General features: G+C 48.3%; 1 protein-coding gene across 1 annotated transcript in view; it reads right to left on the bottom strand.

Moving 5' to 3' along the window:
- Positions 1 to 5,001: 5,001 nt before the first annotated feature.
- The window catches only part of KIAA1328 (KIAA1328 ortholog), a 296,694-nt gene continuing 281,380 nt past the window's right edge, over positions 5,002 to 20,315 (bottom strand). Inside the window, exons 11-12 of the transcript XR_013346104.1 lie at positions 7,989 to 8,112; positions 5,002 to 5,114 (exon numbers count right to left, since the gene is read on the bottom strand). The gene's annotated coding sequence lies outside the window, so the exon portion shown is untranslated. The remainder of the gene's footprint in view (positions 5,115 to 7,988; positions 8,113 to 20,315) is intronic.

Raw genomic sequence — 20,315 nt, 5'->3', positions numbered from 1 at the left:
GGCAGAGCTCTGTTCTGTCCATTATTCACAGAGCCCTGCACTGCACAAGAAGGGTGAACCTTTGAATGATGCAGCTTCCTCCCACACCCGTGCATAAGCGTACCAGCCGCTCCACACAGTTCAAATCGTTGGCTTTTGTGCTGAGACCCAAAGCTGCAGTCGTGTTTTCTGTGATGCAGACACCTCTCAGTACTGGAAAGTAGACGGAGAACCACCAAGCTATTTCGTACAGTCCACTAGAGACAATTTCAGACAAGTTACTGGGTTTGAGATAATGTTGATTTACAGAGCAGTTAAGATTCCCTTCACTGCAGGAATTATTAGGGGAAATTCTCTGCCCTGTTATGCAGGTCAGACTGGATCATCAGACTTGTCCCTTCTGAACTTAAAATCTATAAATTCAGATTTGGATGATACTGGACAGTTCTGGATTTGGATAAGCATTCATGAATGTCAATAAATAATCACCACCACCACCAATTCACTCATCTCACATTTAAGAGGTAAGATTTGATTACTCTCTGTAAGTACCTACATTGGGGACAGAAATTTGACAGTAGAGGGCTGTTCAATCTCGTACACAAAGATCTAACAAGGTCCAGTGGCTGGAAGTTGAAGCTAGACCAATTCAGATACATGCAAACTTTGGCTCCCTCTGAAATTAGGGCAGGTGAAGTTAAGAGAAAAGAAGACAGAAGAAATTAAAAGTTTTCAGTTTTTATGAAAATGTATCCAAACTGAATTCTGCTTCCACTCTATAGGCACCCAAGCAGCTGTCAAATGCTAACAACTTTGAGTCAGTGCTGATTTGTGGATGCTAGCATACAGGTGAAAGGCTTCATATTCCATTGCACATACCTGAGCCATCCAGTCCCCATAAACACGGTGAGTTGCAGAGCTGTATTGCTCACAGAAGGACTTCTGCATTGACAGCCAACTTTCATTTTCTCTTAGCAAAATAACCATGTAAGTGTAGACAGACAAGGGCCTGACTCAGAACCGCTGATGCAGACATGAATGGGAACCCAGAACCCCGATCCAGACATAGACGAGAATCCAGAATCCCTGATCCAGACATGCACAGGAACTTTGAGGAAGTTGCAATGTGGACCTAAATTCACAGCTCCAAACTTTGGCTTCACAGTTGTAAGCCAAATCTCTGGATCCAAACACACATCTCCCAAACCCCCGGCTCCAACCACCCTTTCGCACTTGAGTCATACTGGTTTCTAAGGAGGGGGATCACAGTTGCCAACTTGCACGTGGTAAATAAGCACCCCAACTTTCACAATAAGCCAAAAATCAAGCTAATCCCATTTCAAAACGAGGCCAAAACAAGCCACTCCCTAAGAACCCCAACACCCTATGTGACTAGATCCCCCAGCATGCAGTCTGGGACTGTGGTGGGCCCACTGTCCACCCCTGACTCTCTCCCCTCCTTGCCCCCCTAGTCCCTGCTTGCCAGGAGCCGATCACTAAAAGAAGAAGCAACAAGCTACAACAAACAAGCAACAAGCAACTCACAAGCCAATTAAGCCAAAACCAAGCCAATTTCTGTGTTTTTTTCGCGGGTTTGGCAAGTCTGAGGGGGATGGAATTTTCCCAGCACTGAGCTATGGGATGTACTCTGAGTCAGGACAGCTCTATTCAATATCAGAGAGACAAGTTCAGTTTTTTTGAAATGTTCTTCCAATTCTCCCAGCCTCTGGGAGGTCAAGGTGGGTTTGGATTCCTGAAGTGGGTTATTTCTTTTTTTTTTTTTTTTGAGAGAGAGAGAGAAGCAGACACAGACTCAGGACAGTCTCTTTTTCTTCTTTTCTATAATAAGCTTAGGTCATACTTTGAAGGAAGATGCACAAAACCACAAAGGCATCAGCCATCGGCAGGAGACAGAGTTTTCTCAGTGCTGGTGCCAGACGGTGGAACAATCCCCCAGCCCCATCCCAAGAACTAAGCACCGTCACAAACATTCCCAAACTTCCACTCCAAATGCAGACCCACTTCTTCAACCTGCCTCCTCCAACAGAAGTACATAGGAGTGTTTACACATTATAAAAAATAGCATCAAAACATTTCACTGCACACAAAATTTCCCTCAGGGAAGAGGATGAGAAGGTATGAACCACGTATGTCAGATGTTAGCCATGTCACTTAATGCACTAGTGGATGTCACTCAGAGACAACGGTTACGAGGACAAAATAGGAACCTATATAGAATCGACTAGGCCGTGTTTCACACAGACATAACACCAACTTCCACATCTAATCTCTCCTTCTACCAAGAGATTTCCAGTTTGCCTATCACCAACAGGTTACTAACTAAAGCAGACCAGCTTTCTAAGAAAAAAGAACAGGAGGACTTGTGGCACCTGAGAGGCTAACACATTTATTAGAGCATAAGCTTTTGTGGGCTACAGCATCCGATGCATCCGATGAAGTGAGCTGTAGCCCACGAAAGCTCATGCGCTAATAAATGTGTTCATCTCTCAGGTGCCGCAAGTCCTCCTGTTCTTTTTGAGGACACAGACTAACACGGCGGCTGCTCTGAATCCTGCGTGTTCTAAGGTCTCCAGACAGACTCTTTCTCTCAAGGCACCAGTCCCAAGACACTAACGTTTCTTTCTTCCCTTCAATTAAAATAAGCTCCCACCCCCACTCCAACCCAGGAGTGTGGGTCACTTAAATGCACTGTTTTGGCATCAGGATCTGTATCAATGTCATAAGGTAACCACTTTTAAACCTACTGCATTCAAATGGAGCTTCTGCTTTTGAGGCAATAGCTGAGCCAATGAATTAGTTATTGGCTACCTTCATCCCAACCTGCTAGGACACTAGGGTCTCTTGCACTGGTCCTTGTGTTTAACCTCTCTGCAGAAAGACTCATCTCCAGTATTTGTTCTCTTAAGGTTTTCACATCCTCACCACTTCTGCTGCACCTCAGAACTAAGCAGCATCCACTACAGGTAGAGGAAACCTCAAATTTAAATCAGGCTCACCACAAGTCTTTTGATGAGCCAATGAACCCAAGCCACAATCTGATGGCTTGTTTTCTGCTCCCTGTATCAGACAACAGCAAACATAACAGATGGGTGGTGACTGAAACACCTGAAGCACCTGCAAAGGTCCAGAGAACCCTCCATATCTCTACGCTTTTGTGGGGAGAGTCCCATCTACCCTATTTTTACAATGATGGGTTATTACATCCAGATGGACCACATGGCAGAATTGTGTCTCTATTCAGTGCATGCTGGGAAAATCCAGGCAACTGTTCCATGGCAGGGGAGGAAAGGCCAGGCAGAGCAGTACATAGGGTTACGCACACCTGGACAGCCGATCACACACCAGACTTCATCCCCTCCCTTCTCAGAGAATAGGTCACCTTTTAACCGTTTGTAGCCCTTTGTTCCATTAGTTCCCAGCAAAGGCAGAACAAATGTGTAACCTCCATGTGGAGTCTGGAAATAGGCCACTGTCCTGTAACTGCCCTCAAGTGTTTGTTGAGAGGTTATCTGTAGCTATTGTGCTGCTTCCCTGCTCATTTTTCCAATAGCTAAGCAGCAGTTCTGCCGAAAAGGACCTGGGGATTACTGTGGACGAGAAGCTGGATATGAGTCAGCAGTGTGCCCTTGTTGCCAAGAAGGCCAACTGCATATTGGGCTGTATTAGTAGGAGCATTGCCAGCAGATTGAGGGACGTGATCATTCCCCTCTATTCAGCACTGGTGAGGCCACACCTGGAGTATTGTGTCCGGTTTTGGGCCCCCCCCCCACTACAGAACAGATGTGGACAAATTGGAGAGAGTCCAGCGGAGGGCAACAAAAATGATTAGGGGGCTGGGGCACATGACTTACGAGGAGAGGCGGAGGGAACTGGGGTTATTTCGTCTGCAGAAGAGAAAAGTGAGGGGGGATTTGATAGCAGCCTTCAACTACCTGAAGGGGGGTTCCAAAGAGGATGGAGCTCGGCTGTTCTCAGTGGTGGCAGATGGCAGAACAAGGAGGATTGGTCTCAAGTTACAGTGGAGAAGGTCTAGATTGAATATTAGGAAACACTATTTCACTAGGAGGGTGGTGAAGCACTGTTTAAGGCCCGGCTTGACAAAGCCCTGGCTGGGATGATTTAGTTGGTATTCTCCTGCTTCGAGCAGGGGGTTGGACTAGATGACCTCCTGAGGTCTCTTCCAACCCTAATCTTCTATGATTCTATGAATAGCTCCCTATTAAGCCAGATCAATACATTCATACAGGAAAGGTTAAGAACCCAATGTACAGTAACTTTGCCTCCCTGACCAGTCACATACAGTATTCATAACATGATTCCATATCACCAATCCCAGAATATTACAGCACTGTGTCCACCACACTGGGGAAGTGAAGAAGGCAGCCGATCGGAGGGCTTCCCAGGAGCTCTTTGTAGCAGCAGGAGAGTAGCTCCTGCAGAGGCCAAAGTCAACCGGCGACTGCAACCCAATGGCCTGCCTTGCAAAAGAGCCTTCTGGCCCTCAGCTGGACAGACTCCATGCTCACCCAGCTGACCTGCACTCTAGTGGTACCAGCAAGAGGTATCAGTACCTTTGGCTGCAAAACACAAGGCCCCGGCACTTGAGCTGCCTTTAGGAGCAAAACCTTGTTGGCCTAAACTCTACGTAGGGTGACGTGGCAACCCACATGTGAACGTGTCTGACACTCCAGCCAGCAGAGGGCAGCCGCGTGCCAACTCACATAAGACCTGATCCAAAGCCCATGGAAGTCAATGGATCTGTCCCATAGGGCCCTATTCCACAGCCCTCCTTACTCTGATAAAATCTATTAGTTCCTGTGGGAGTTTTGCTTGAGGAATGAATGCTGCTCAATAAGGCTCACAATCGGTCGCTTTCAGCACCCAGATGGTTCCACCCAGAGCCCTGTAACACCTCAGGGGAATTGCTTGTGTGAGTAAGAGTTGCAGGTCGTCTGTCTAGGAAAATAGTCACTCTGAGGCTTTGAAAAATACAAACCCGCCCTGCCTTTTATGTACCCAAAATTAACACAGTGCCAAAGAAGCTCTTCCTTGGTGTACAAATTCCTCGAGTCTTGGAAGGGAAAAGACACTTGCGGGGGTTTTCTTTTTTCCCCCTAAAAAAAAAGAAAAAAGAAAAAAAAAGCTTTGAGCTCCTCTTCAAAGGCTGCCTGATTTGCTTTGAATAATATAAAACTGCAAAGGGGAAATAAAGAGAATATTAAACTCAGGGCTGTAAATGATCTGAACCCAGGCTGAGCTAGTGCAACAGACCCACTTACATTTTTCATAAAATAACCACAATTTCCCCCCCTCTGAACATGGGCAAAAAGGAAGCTCTGCATAGTGCTGGGGAAATGCACACACAGCCAACATTACCTGAAAGACTCAGGATGTTTTGCACTGAGGCTATTTCCCTGTCTTTAGGTCCAGTTTTCCTGGACTCCTGGACTGTCACCTGTTCCTGAGGCCCCTTGTGGGCAGTTGGCCTACTTGCTCTGTGGATTCCCCTTTGCGCCTCCCAAACAACAGATAATGGTAACGATTCCACAGGCTCCCACACTGAACAGACCGAGGGGGAAGGGGGAAAAGAAAAGGAACCCGAAGCCGAGAATTGCCGAAACAAACAGATGGAAAGAAAAGAAGAAAAAAGTATTTTCTTCTGGCTTCCCTGGAGAAAATTAGTGTGAAGCAGGAAGAAGCTGATTGCTGTCAAAGCCTGCCAGAGCTGAGATAGCCAGCTGCAATCCCCAGGCACAAAATGTGATAATAGCCAACAAGCTAAAATCATTAACAGTAACGATTGCTCCGGTAAGGACCCTGATGCCGAGGAGGAAAAACCAACCGCAGAAAAGGAACAATTGCTATTTGCAGTTAGTTTTTCCGCACCTGTTTTCCATAACCCTCTGATCCTAATAAACACTCTCTTTCTCAGCAACTGTCCCGCACTCCTCAGAGCTGTTGCTGCTGTGATCATTTATTGTTCCTTTTTGGGGTGGAAAATTAGAGATAGCACTTGTGAAATGATGACAATGGATTGGCCCCCGCCTTGAGCCAGGGAGAGACGACACCGGTTTCTAATTATCTCTGTGGGGCTTGCTATACTCAGCCCATCACCTTAATATCAGAGCACTGGGTTCCTAGCCCTCCACCCACACATGTTTTGGCAGTGGAGACGAGGCAGGACTTGGTAATAATGACCATAAACGGGAATTCTTTACAGATGCTGCTGGATATAGACCAGTCTAAAGATTTCCACAGCAAGTGATGTCTAGTCACAGGGTGCTGGTTACACTATACTATGGGCTCTCAACCTGGGGACCGTAACCATCCAGCCTTCCCTGTATTGCTAAATGGAAAAGGATCCTGGCTAGATCTCAGCTAAGTGGGAGCAGTGTGGAAAAGGGAGAGAATCACTACCCTGCATACATCCCTCTCTTCCACTGTGTTTGAGCAATCCCCCAGTGCTATTGCTATTCACCTGCTGGGCTCTGCCAATAATTGTTGTGTCAGAATGGAGCCACGGGAAACTCCACTTCTCTCAACACCCAGGGTGAGCAACATCTTCATGTCGGCGTTACATTTTCCATTCTTATTGCTGAGATGGTAAAGGGGACGGGGAGTAGATTTTGGGCCCATGCTGGTAACTCCACATGGTAGTGTTGGAAGACACAGAACTGAGGGTCATAGGTATTGGGCTGAATGGGGATTGTCCCTCAACTAAAGTGGCACGAGTTTTTATGTTGGGAACAGGAGGGCTGGAGTTCTGTCTCCTCTGCCTTGAAGTTCCAACTGGCTGTGCATTTGATACAACGTTCTGCATTTAAATAACGTAGCACCTCCCAAATTACATATAGACAAAGCACTTCACTCAGCACCGGAATGCAACCATTTCTGGGGTTGAGCATGCAGTGCCTAGCAATACTGCACAAGAGGTTAGGGGAGGAAATGAAGGATCCTGCTGAAATGGCAGGGGATATTTAGCGACACAGAACGTAATCACTGGAGCCGAAACCTGTCCATGACACTGAGCTAGCACTCCTGTGCTCACAGAAAGGGCCCTGGGATCTTTAAGGGTCGCAAGCACTTCATCTCAACCAATAGACAGCAGCGGCTCCAGCAACATAGCGCCCCAGTCCCGTCCTGCAGCCCCACACACCTTCCATGGTGGGGCACTGGCTTAGTCGTGAACCAGAGGGAAGAGTCATGGACCATCTGCTCATAACCCTTCTGCCAGGTGTTGTCAGCAGCAAAAAGGGGTGGGCCCCATTTTCTAGTGGTTCTTTCTGAAAGCTTAAACAACACTGACGCAAAAACCCTTCATCCTGAAACTTGAGAAACTGCATAGACCACCCTGGGCTGAACACTGAGTCCAGAGTTTAACCCAAAGAGAACTGTATATGGGGGAGGTAAAGGGGACACAGAATAAACTTGGGGAAGGCAACAGTTAATAAATTAACAGTAGCTGGTAGGCTAGTCTCCAACTCCCCAGAGTGTCGATCACCCCAGCCTCAGTCCTCTAAGAGCTGAGAGTGGCTAATGCAGTCTAGCCACTTCCCTTCTCCCAGCTCTCCAACTGACAGTTTGCTGTCCAGGGCTGCGGAAGTCCAAGAATTCAGGCAGGTCCATCTGCTGCCCTTAAGGGCAGTGCTGCCTGGGCTGCTCAGCTCCATCCACCACTTCAAAACTGCCGAGTCTCTTGAAGCTGCATCTGTGCTGAGAGGGATCAGTGGTATATGGGACCCTTAACACCAGAGAAGCATTCCACACACAAGACCGGAGCTCTGGTCTCTCTCTCTCTTCAGGCCTAGCCAGACTCCCTTATCCAACTGGGCCTGACTGAGGTCTTAGTCAGGGTGACGACTCACCTCAGGAACATTTGGTGCAGTTCTCTTCTCCTTTCATTTCCCAGTGGGAATAGCAGCACTTGATTGCCCCCAAATTCAAAACTTTACTGTATTTTAACCAGTATGCCCCCAACTGTCACATACCTGAAATGCAAATGTGGCCTCACTCATTCAGATGGTGGCCGAGAGCTCCCTCTTCTATGAAGCATCTGCCCATCTGGAGTTCTCCAGCAGGTGAAGGGGTGACTTGATCCCAGTCTATAAGTACCTACGTGGGGAACAAATATGTAATAATGAGCAGAGAAAGGTATAACATGATCCAAGGGCTGGAAGCTGAAGCTGGACACTTTCAGACTGGAAACAAGGTGTAATTTTTTAACTCAGAGTAATTCGCCACTGGAACCATTTACCAGGGGTCGTGGTAGATTCTTCATCACTGACCATCTTAAAACAAGATTGAATGTTTTTCTAAAGGATCTGCTCTAGAAATTATTTTGGGGCAGCTCTTTGGCCTGTGTTCTACAGGAGGTCAGACAAGATGATCACAATGGTCCCTTCTGGCCTTGGAATCTATGAATCTACTCGGCCCTTTGGGTTGCTCTTCTCCCTTCTAACGCTCTACAATGAGATCCCAACTGGCCAGGGCTGCAGGCCAGAGGGCTTGCGTAGGGATTGGAACCAGAGCCCTTCCTACAGCAATCTGGGGTTGCTTTGGAGATCTCTCATCCAAGCACTGTGCAAGCCCCACCTCTGCTCACCTGGAGGCCTGACAAGAGGAAAGGCTGAGGTGGCGTCACTCAACATACCTGGAGCCGGCGTTGTAACGCTCTCTCAGACAGAGCTTTCAGTGGTCTGAAAACAGGAGTGGGGAAGTGTCTATCAACCCATACTCATATCCCCAGCCGCATCTCTGCCCTCCTGCAGCTCCAGGGGTCTTCATCCCCTTCTCCCAGGCCTGGGGTGCTCCCTCTTCCAGGCTGGGTGGGGGCAGCTCCAGGGGCTCTCCCCTTCAGCCCCTTCTGAGGCAGGTGTTGCAGGGCAGGGAGAGGGAGGAGCACAAGCACCAACCCATTACTCCCAGGAGGGGAGGCGGGAGGAGGGGCAGGAGACCCCCTGAGTTGTGGGGCTCTTTATCCCCCACTCCTCTCCTGTGAGGATGGCTTTGGTTCCTGGGGGGGAGGGGGAAGAGGGCTGTCTGCCTCCTGCAGCACCTCTATTGGGGGCTTTTCCCCAGGGGGCCCTGGGGAAGGCAGCCAGTCAGAGGCATTTCCCCTAGTGGTACTAAAAGGATGGAGTCCCCAGGCACTTGGCTCACTTCTTAGACACTGAGGTTCTCGGGTCTGGGACCCGTTTTGGCCAGGTGCACTTAAAGCACTGCCCCAGCCCCCTGTTGTCCCAGTCCTGGATCCCACACAGCTCCGCCTACACACCACAGTCCCGTCCTGCAGCCCCACACAACTTCCACCCATGCGCCCCAGTTCCATCCTGCAGCCCCACACACCTTCCACCCACGCGCCCCAGTCCCATCCTGCAGCCCCACACACCTTCCAGCTACGCACTCCAGTCCCGTCCTGCAGCCCCACACAACTTCCTACTTTGTTCAGGGTTTTTTCCTGCCTTCCTTTCAGAGCAAACTCCAAGCAGAGCAGCCCTAGGTCAATTCGCTGCTCCCGTGATTAAAAAAATAGGCTTTAAAATCATATTGTGGTCCAGGTTGACTTTGTGAGAACATTTATTTGGCATTGAGGGACGAAGAGTCCCTCAGAAAACAGTCCTCATGCATTAGCTGAGCAGGGATCCCGACGTTCAATCTGTGAGACCTTTGCATTGCTCTCTCCAGAGCAAATTGGAAGAGACATTTCAAATGGAGACAGGTAGAGCATGATTTCCACCCTGTAGCTACCTCTGGACACGCCGGGAGTCACAGACAGGTTGCGGGTAATTCAACTGCTTTGAAATACGGTGGGTCACTGGCAGGCCAAGTAACCGGATTTTTCATGATGAAGATGGCCCCGAACTGAGACTCATGAGATCTGGGTTCAATTCCCGCCTCTGCCACAGACTCCCTGGGCAAATCACGTAATCTCGCTGGGCCCCAGCCCCCTGTCTGTAATACAGGGTCATAATACTTCCTTTCTCTGTCGTCTGTTTTAACTGTAAACTCCTCAGAGCAGGTGCCGTCTGTCATGAGGTGCCTCCTAGCTCAATGGACCCCCATTGTGGCTACTGATAATGATCTAATCTACCTCGGCATTTCTAATGTACCCATCACCCTCGTATCAGGGCACCTGCTAACTGATCCCTGTGGGAGGGATTGGTTCAAGGCTGTTTCTGGCGCTCAGAGCAGACCCTTTGGCTGCGACGGATGATGCGTCTCTACACTAGCTATTGTTGGTCTCTCGCCCAGTTCTCAGCAAAGGTTTAACAGCAGGGGCTGGAGCAGGGCCTCATGTTGCTAAGATGTTGTTTATTTTCACAAGATATAAAGCATAATTACAACCTAATCTACAACTGAGAAATCCTCAGCAAAAGGCGTCTGGGGATGGTACCAGACTCACCATCCCAGAGCCCCCCTTCAGGGCACAACCCAGCGGTGCAGCACTTCCGCCTCAGTTTCCCCACAATGATCTTTGGCCTTCTCCCACTGTAAAGGTGACTGGGCCCTCCAGCCAAGCCAATGCAAAATGTCCAACCCGTTCCTGGGTAATAGGAGCTCTTAGTCCACCAAGTCTACAATCATCATCAAAAGAGCAGACCCGTCAGCCCTCTTCTTACAGGCAGGTTCCCAGCAGCAGCAGCCTGTCTCTCAGTGTAGCCCCTTGCGCCTGGGCTACAATCGAGTCTAACATTTGGGTCAGGCCTGCCCTCCTACCAGGCCTGCCCTCAGTTAGTTCCTCGCCCAAACTCGGGATCTTGTTCCACATTGGAGCAGCCTGTCTGCCCTCCTCCTCAGCAGCCGCTGGGCTTCTCTTCCTCAGACATCCCACACCCTGCACAGGTGTAGCGGGCAGGGCTGACTGGCTCCAGGCCTCCCTGGTACACGCTTCCCCCCACGGAAACTCAGCCAGCCCCGGGCAAGGCCTATAATCTGACAAAGGCCTCTCCTGTACTCTTCGTACCCTGGGTTATTTGTGTCTCATTTATGTCATTAAGATCCAGGGGTGCCAGGGTCGCACCCCGATGATGAGACCCAGAGACACTGATGTGACACGTGAGTTTCTTAAGCTTGCCAACGCACAGAGCTTGTGCCCTGCAGTGCATAGGCACAACAGGCTGTCAGGGGAGGGTGGGGGAACGCAAAGAAGACATTGCTAGGAAAAGCTTGGCCCGCTCGCCGGACCTACCTATTCAGGCCATTGCTCGCTACTTTTCCTTACATCTCAAAAACCTGCCCGTGTAGGCGGAACTCCCACCCAAGCCTTCAGCACTTCTGCAATCTCCCGTCTTCTGTCTTCGCCGGCTGCCGCTTGCTCCCCTCAAGCCTAGTCAGACGGTTGCAGCAAAAAACACCTTCTTGGCTCACCGGTCTGAGCACATCAGCCCCCTCTTTGGGTTTCTCCACTGGCTTCCCCTTCATCTCCACGGCACACACAAGCTTCAGCTCTTTACCTTTGAGGCTCTTCATCGCTTAGCTCCACCCTTCCCAGCTGACCTACTGAGATGTCAACCCTGCCAGCACTCCCCCCAGCATTCCCACCAGTCAGCTTGTCCCAGAGAAACCTGTTCCCCCTTCTTCTGACACCAGCAATGCACCTCTGCTGAGCAGTACCTGATGTCTGGGGCCTTGGTCCCAACGGAGGAGAAATCAGTGATGTGGAGTTTGGGTATATTTTAAGTGCAACTGTTTTATACGCACACGTGCACACACCAGTCCAAGAACAGAGGTGGTCAGCCAGCATCCAGGGCAATCCTCTCTTCCAGCAATCTCAGCTCAACAGCAACAGTTCCCTGACGATGCCTGCAACAACACAACTCTGATCTTTTCCTCATGCTGCCCCTTATGCATGGGAAAACTCCCCGATAAAGTCCAAATAGCCTCCTCCAAATCTTTCCTTCAGACTCACCTCTGTCATGATGCCACCAGTACTCAGCCTACTGGTAATGGACAGGTGAAAAGCTGTGGATAGTCCTCTTCTCTACCTCCAGTAAAAAAAATACAGTCCTACAATTCAATTCAGTGGCTTGCCTGTTGTATCCCCTCCCCCTTTTTCTGCTTTTGTCTTTTCAGGGAAGAGATTGTCTCTTCGTACAGCACGCAGCCCAGTGGAGCTCTGATCCTGACTGGGGCTTTCATGTGCTACCAGATTATAAACATGCAGTTATAACAAACAAAAGATGGCTCACCCACTGCCGTGCCGAGCCAATGCGGCAGCGTGCGCCAAAGAGCTGAAGTTGATACGGAAGTGATGATCCAAGACAGGTCAGCTCTTGGATGGAGATAGTCGCTGTTCGGCCGGCTCTGGAAAAGGCTGTGAGTGATTGCTGCCCGGGACGCTCTCCAACTCCATTTCTGTCAGAGGATTGTCTGCATGAATGGGTGAAATCAGCTTGTCCCTGATGCACTGGAGTGGGGCCCGAAGATACTGGAAGATCGGAGGCTTCCTGGATGCTGCACATCAGCAACCAGAGTTGCCGCCAGGGAGCAGCACCGGGGATGAATGTGTCCCTGTGAATGCACTAGTGATCGTACAGTAATGAAAGTCATTGCATTTCCCATTAGCACTCCCCACCTGAGGGGCCCACAGGGCATTACAAAGGAGGGGAAGTGTTGTTATTGCCCTTTTATGGCTGCGGAAACTGAGGCATTGAGTGGTGAAGTGACTTGACCAAGGCCGCATAATGATTCAATACATACCCCAGTTGCCTCATTCCCAGTCCAGCATCCAAGCACCTCGGCCACACTGCCCCTTTCTAAGAGAATATATTTCTCCTGCTTCCAATTCTAGCATGCAGGCATCCCTCTTCTCCCACTATAGAGTCACAAGTTGCATTTCTGTAGGGATTCCTGCTTAGAAAACATCTGGCACTGGGTAAGGCAAGCATTGCCCTGGTAGTGCAATTAACACAAGCATCCTTCCCACATGGCTTCAGACAGAGTCTGCATAGCCCAAACTTACTCCCTCTCTGGGTAACTTAAAGAAAAACAAAACATCAACCTCAGCCTATGCTTTCTTTGTTCCTAGAGTGTCCCTAGAGAACCGAATATATCCCAGCCCCTAGCTCCTGCTTCTGTCCGGTTGACGTTTTCCTACGCAATGTCCTGGACCCTGTCTCACTGTCACCCAGGGATGGCTATAGCAGACCGAGACAGAGTTGATGCAGCATGCGACAGAAGAGATCACACACACTGAGCTTTCTCATGAAGACTTTACTTTTGTTCTTTCTTCTTTTGTTGTTTCCCTTCATGGAAAAGCATAATGGAGCTCCAGGAGAGAAGTGGCCCCTGAGACAACCAAGACTCAATCATGCAAGAAATCGGCACCTTGAATAGCTCAAGCTGGTGGCAGGGGAAGAGCTGGTTTCCTCCTTGCATCATTCTCTAGTGGGCACTAAAATTTGAACAGGGTCAAAATGCCAAATCAACAGAAACTGGAACCAAACTCAGCATGTCTCCAGGTCGCTCATTCTTGTTTTCTGAAGCCCCCGTGGTCTTGAGCTGGGGGGACAGTCAGGGCCTTCCATCTCAGCCCATCTTCCTTTCCAGTTACTCAGAGCAACTCAGCCTGGCGTTAGCCCGGCCCCAGCTCCAGGGTGTTCAGAGGAGCAACTCGAGAATTACCATGAAATAACTCGCCATTCGGCAGCACAATCTGATTAGCAATTAAGAAAACAATAACTAACGTGAAAATAAATCACTGAAGCAGAGAGACCCGGAAAGAGGAGAGGCCGGAGGGAAGTGCACTAAAGAAAGCCACACATGGACCATGGACTCCAGTGCTGGGCTGTTAAAGCAGCTACACAGTAAAACCTGCCTCTCTCATCACAGACAGCACACTATACATAGCGCTATAGACTGGGCACAGAGACCAAGGCTTGTCTTGTGGCTAGGCCACTAGCATGGCACTTGGAAGACCTCTGCATTCAATTCCCTGCTCTGCCAAAGACTTCCTGTGGGACCTTGGGGGAGTCACGTAGCCTCTCCATGCCTCAGTTTCCCCCACTCATAAAATGGCACTGCCCTACCTACCAAAGGTGGAGGGAGGATGAATCCACTGAGATTGTGATTCACTCAGACATTTTGGCAATCGAGGACCCTATATGTACTTAAGATAGATAGATAGAAAGGAGGCTCTCTCTGTGACAACAAGGGGGTATTGGATCTATGCCACCAATTGAACCGTTCAGATTGTATCCAAGAAAGCTTCAAGCATAGACTGTTGCCACTCCGTCTAAACAGAACATACACCACATGCATGGCACCTCTATCTACACGCACGGAGGCCTGTACAGTAATAGCTCTTTTGAACAGTTTGTCTCGCAAAAACACATTGCTGTTTAATGTCAGTTCTTGCTGCTCCAGCAGGCACTCTGGCTGGCATTCAGAACAGAGCAGCGACGGGTAGCACTTGGAGCTTTTTCCACCAGCCAACGTTGCCATTGCTAAGCTGATTTGTATGGAGGTACTAGAAATCACACACACCCCCCCCCCGCCATTGGTGGTGTACTTGGAAAGCACGCCATTCGCCTGGATGGCTAAGTAGTGGTTTGCTTCTGAAGGACATCAGGGCTCAGCAAAGCACATACTGAAGCCACCTGAATCCCTCTGAATGCAGCTGGAGTTTGTAAATGGGGAACCCCTTCTTCCGTGATTAATTTTTGGCTTTGCTGCATGATGCAACTGTTTAATTTTCCAGCTCAAGAAACTCAAATCTGTTCTTCTGGAGGATGGTTGGATTAGTCCCCAACGCTCTAGCCAAGGCTGGGGTAAAGTGAAACCACAGACTATGCTGGCAAAGCCAGCTCCTGTTGAGACCTTGCTCTAGCTAGTCGACAGGCTGTGACGCTGCAGAAGGTGCAATTCTGAAGTTGCCATTTACATGCTGCAGTATTCTGGTCTACACAGACTTTTTGGGGTCAGTGAATGCGGGAGGGAAAGGACAGTTAGACAGTGAGAGCTGGGTGAGTAGTCTGAATGCAGGATTGAAAGCCAGGAAATCCTAAATCAGAGGCAGTGTGGACTAGTGGATAGGTCCCTGGATTGGACTCAGGAAACCTGGTGCCTTTCCCAGCTCTGAAACTGACCTGTTCTGTGACCTTGGTCAAGACACTTAGTCTCTCTGTGCCTCAGTTCTCCATCTGTAGGGCAGGGATAGGAGTACTTCTGTTGTCCCATCCTCTTTCTTTCTTGTTTATTCAGATAATACTCTCTTCATGGCAAGGAAAGTCTCCTACTGTGTGCATGTACAGCACCCAACACATCGGAGCCCTGATCTAGGCTGGAGTCTGTAGTCGCTCCAGTAATACAAATAATAGTAATCAATAAGCATACCTGGGATAAAGATAAAATAGCTGTCACGGCCCCCTCGTTCTGCGCATCATTAAAGTGTAACCAGGAAATGACTTACTGACCACATTTTACAACAGCTTGGATCGATTACTCCTGCTTCCAAGTGCTTAATGCCTCTAGCAGTGATGTAGTTGGACTCTGGATCACTGTGATTAAATGCTGAGCATAGTTAAGATCAGAGATTAAAAGGATATTTTGGAGCAACTTTTAACTTTGGAAATTGGAAATACAATGTAGACTTGCCCTGGCTCAGGGCCTACAGGAACAATTTCTGTGAACCCCTTGATGCTGCAGTTATGGTATGTAACGTAACCTACCCTCACTGCCGTATTTGCAAAAGGTGTCAATGACCCTGGGAGACAGACTCAGGGAAGCAGCTGATCCTTACAGACAGAGCCCAAGATTTTCAAAGTGACTAGCAATTTTGGATGCCTCAGATTTTAGGGGCCCAACTTGAGACACCTTGAAGGGTCCTGAGTTCCAGAAAGTACTGAGCACCCAGCCTCTGACAATAAGCACTCTGCAAAGTGTCTCAAATTAGGCACTAAAAAGTTGAGAAAACCCAAAGCAGAAGCCCCTTTCTAAAATCTTGGGCAGGATGTTCTGGAACATCCGTTTTCACAGCCAAATGACTGCGGATGGGTGAGAAGAAGACTGTCATAGGTGTTGATAAGATACTTATTACCTTGATAACTAATTGGCCACACAGATCTGAACCTTCACTCAAAACTAGAATCAAACTTTTCTGGAGATTCAAAAAAAGCTTGGTTTCAGAGTAACAGCCGTGTTAGTCTGTATTCGCAAAAAGAAAAGGAGTACTTGTGGCACCTTAGAGACTAACCAATTTATTTGAGCATGAGCTTTCGTGAGCTACAGCTCACTTCATCGGATGCATACTGTGGAAACTGCAGCAGATATTATATACACACAGAGATCATGAAACAATACCTCCTCCCACCCCACTGTCCTGCTGGTAATAGCTTATCTAAAGTGATCATCAAGTTAGGCCATTTCCAGCACAAATCCAGGTTTTCTCACCCTCCACCCCCCCCACACAGAAACTCTCTCTCCTGCTGGTAATAGTCCATCCAAAGTGACAACTATCTTCACAATGTGTATGATAATCAAGGTGGGCCATTTCCTGCACAAATCCAGGTTCTCTCACCCCCCTCCAAAAAAGTCACTTTGGATGGGCTATTACCAGCGGGAGAGTGAGTTTGTGTGGTGGGGGGTGGAGGATGAGAAAACCTGGATTTGTGCTGGAAATGGCCCAACTTGATGATCACTTTAGATAAGCTATTACCAGCAGGACAGTGGGGTGGGAGGAGGTATTGTTTCATGATCTCTGTGTGTATATAATGTCTGCTGCAGTTTCCACGGTATGCATCCGATGAAGTGAGCTGTAGCTCACGAAAGCTCATGCTCAAATAAATTGGTTAGTCTCTAAAAAAAGCTTGGTTAACTTTTTTTTAACATACGTGATTTGGGGATATGTAACGGCGTTGCACTAACCTCTCGCGAGCGCCCCCTGGCCAAGTGCGTGTGCCCGCACTCTCTCTCTACCTTTTCGTGGTGAGCCTTCACAGTCTCAGCCCTCCGGCCAAGTGATACACAGTCTGTCTGTGAGAGAAAAGACAAGCAAACCCCTTTCGGGGTACAAATCTGTGGAAGAAAACATGTCCTCACTCTGCGTTTGTCAGCAACAAGTCAGAGACACTTTTATTCTCAAGCAATTGCAAGGGAAGACTGCGGTCGGACAGGGGGTCCCTCGTCCTTAGGCAGATCTTCTCCAGATAAACAATTAGGGCAAGCATTTGTACTTTTTATTGCATACCATAATGATCAACAGCCGCGTCTTGTTTATACATATTCCTTCCTGATATCTTACTTTTCTCAGCAGTTCCTGCTACAGTCTGCATTCCATTCTTATCTAACACAAGGTTAAAACAGCATCTCTTACAGTTTTCCTACTCACTTCCCACTCGCCCAGGCCCTGCCTTAAAGTCTCGCGTTGTTAGAGTTAGAGTTAGCCTGAATTCCTAAGAAAACTAAGATGTCTGCATCCAAATCCCTTTTATCCCTTTTTCCACTTCAACGAGTACAACAGGGGCCTCTCTCAGGGCCCTCTGTAACGTCTCTCTCAGTTTGTCCCTGCTCCAGAATAGAGTGGTGCCCCAGGGCTCCTTCCCTTGAGGCAATGTCTTTGCCCTCTTTGCCTTTCTGGATCCAGCTCTTCAACTGGGTTTAGAGTTTAATTCCCCCTTCTGGGGTGCTCAAAGTGCAGGCCACTTTCCCAGTGGCTTGTGGGGGGGACCCGGGCCCGCCCACTATTCCAGGTCCCTGCCCAGGGACCCTATAGATAGCAGCCATCCACAATATCCCTTTAAATAAACTTGGTGGCTGCTATAATTCCCTGGGCCACTTCCTGGTGGTTCCTGCACATTCTTCACCCTTACCTCAGGGCCTTGTCCAGATGGAGTCCCAGCAACCAGCTCAGGGCTCCTTCTTGCTCTCCCCAGCTTCTGGCAGCACTGCCCTGTTCGGGGTTCTGTAGTTCCCTCAGCCAGCCACGCACCATCCACACTCCTCTAGCTCTCGGAAGGACGTGAACTCACTCTGGCCCTGCAGCTCTTCTTATACTAGCCTGCTGGGCACTGATTGGCTGCTTTCCACACAGCTGCTCAGGCCCTCTCTACTGCCCTTTTCTGGGGTGGGGTGTGGCAGGGCCACAAGGTGTCCAGAAGGTGGCCTCAGGTCCTAGTCCACCCCATCACAGGATAATATTCAGGAAAGCTTCAACATTTTGGGTGTTCATCTGAACTCAACCAAATCTTTTGAGGTTCTCCGTCCACGCAAAACAATCTGCAAATGCAGTCTATCACATTGCGTTGACTATTGCTTTGTGTTTGAACAGATTGTGACAACCCTGTGGCGTGTGTATTTACATGTAAACATTGAGATCAATTGTCAAATTCTAGAGGTAGCCCTGCACCTTAGACCACCTTGAAAATGCCCTTGAGCAAAAGTTCCATCGCAGTCAAACCGGATCAGAATATGGCTCCGAAATCTAAGATTTCAAAATCTTAAATAAGTTCTGTGTGAATTAGAATCAGTCTAGGCTGAGTCGCTGACCAGCACCACCATTGTTGGATTTCAGGTCAAGGCAATAGCAGCTGGCAGCGTGGCCAACTCTCACGGTTGTGTCCTGAGTCTTGTGACAACTGGTGTTTTGCTTTTGAGTACAGAGGGTGGTGAAGCACTGGAATGTGTAACCTAGGAAGGTGGTGGAATCTCCTTCCTTTGAGGTTTTTAAGGTCAGGCTTGACAAAGCCCTGGCTGGGATGATTTAGTTGGGGATTGATCCTGCTTGGAACAGGGGGTTGGACTAGATGACCTCCTGATGTCCCTTCCAACCCTGATATTCTATGATTCTAAATCAGGGCTCAGATTCAAGCAAAGATGGATTGAAATCAAGTGAAACTCAGCAGATTTGGCTGAGTTTTATATTAAAGTCAGACCCACAGGAGGACTTTATTTCTAGGCCACAATTACATAACCTGGGTCAGAGACACCAAGTTCAATAACCCTGTTGCATGGCAGGGGTCAGTGTCATATCATCTGGAATCCCAGTTGGTCTTGAACAAGGAGTGTTTATTAAAATAAACAACAACTACAAACAAATAGGCTGCCACACAGCTCCAGCTCCGGCTTTGTCTTCCTTTGTTTACCAGAGACCACACCCTGTCTGGAAGGGAGAACACAGAGACTTCTAATGGCTAAATAGTATACTGCAAGTAAGGATGTTGGAACAAGTCCATATCTTCTCACTCCAACTGCTCCTGTTACAAGTTTCACTTCTGAGTTTTTGGGGTTAGTTCAAAACTTGAAACTCAAAGACTGTATGTAAGGATGAGGACAGGGGAGAGCAGGCTCATGTGAACAAATTCAGTGAGGATGATCCCCCAAAAATGTTTTTTGCACTGATTTCTGGAAAGCCAAATCTGACTTTCTCCCAGTTCTTTTCCTCTTCACATCTCTCAAATACCTGGATGCCTCCAGCACAGTGGATGGTTTCACAGAAGCTTCAGCCATTTCAGGAATGAGGCTTTTCAGAGCAGGGCTTATCAGGATTTATCTGCACAACATTTCTGTGCAGGGGAATTAAAAAAAACCACACACCTCAGACCTGGCCTTTAAGCCTTAGCTGTACATAATCACTGGGCTCTAGGTCATGTGTAATCCCGTTTTATAGAAATTGTCTAGTGGCATGGATGGCATCATAACACCACACTGATAGAGGCAAAACTGTTTACATTTATCTGTGCCGGCTTCTGGTGGCATTAAAAGCAGCCTAGAGTACAACCTATTTATCATTCACCTGTAAACACATGGGGAATGCTAACCCCCACCCACCACTATCTCGGCAGTTATTAACTGATACAGTGTAAATTCCTTCCAACCCTTTCACTGCCGTTTGTATCTGTTGTCCTTTGTGAACCTATACTAATTTGTTTTCATATGCTGCACATGTCCCACTGCCATGAAATCAAATCTAGGCCCTTCTCACAGCTCACGAAAGCTTATGCTCAAATAAATTTGTTAGTCTCTAAGGTGCCACAAGTACTCCTTTTCTTTTTGCGAATACAGACTAACACGGCTGTTACTCTGAAACCTATCTTTGATTACAGTCTTTCAACCAGTTGTGCACCCCCTTGTACAGTAGTAACATAAACTAGACATTGCATTAGTTTGCTTAGGAGAATATCATGTGATACTTTGTCAAAAGCCTTATTAAAATCAAGATATATCATGTCTACAGCTTCACCCCCATCCACTAGGCCAATAACCCTGTCGAAGAAGGAAATTAGGTTGGTTTGGCATGATTTTTTTTTGACCAATCCATGTTGGCTATTACTTATCCCCCTATTATCATCTAGGTGCTTACAAACTGACTGATCATTTGT

The sequence above is a fragment of the Eretmochelys imbricata genome, chromosome 5 (assembly GCF_965152235.1).
Source record: "Eretmochelys imbricata isolate rEreImb1 chromosome 5, rEreImb1.hap1, whole genome shotgun sequence".
Taxonomy (NCBI): Eukaryota; Metazoa; Chordata; order Testudines; family Cheloniidae; genus Eretmochelys; species Eretmochelys imbricata.
Note: the sequence above shows the minus strand (reverse complement) of the source record. Positions and strands in the feature narration are given on the sequence as shown.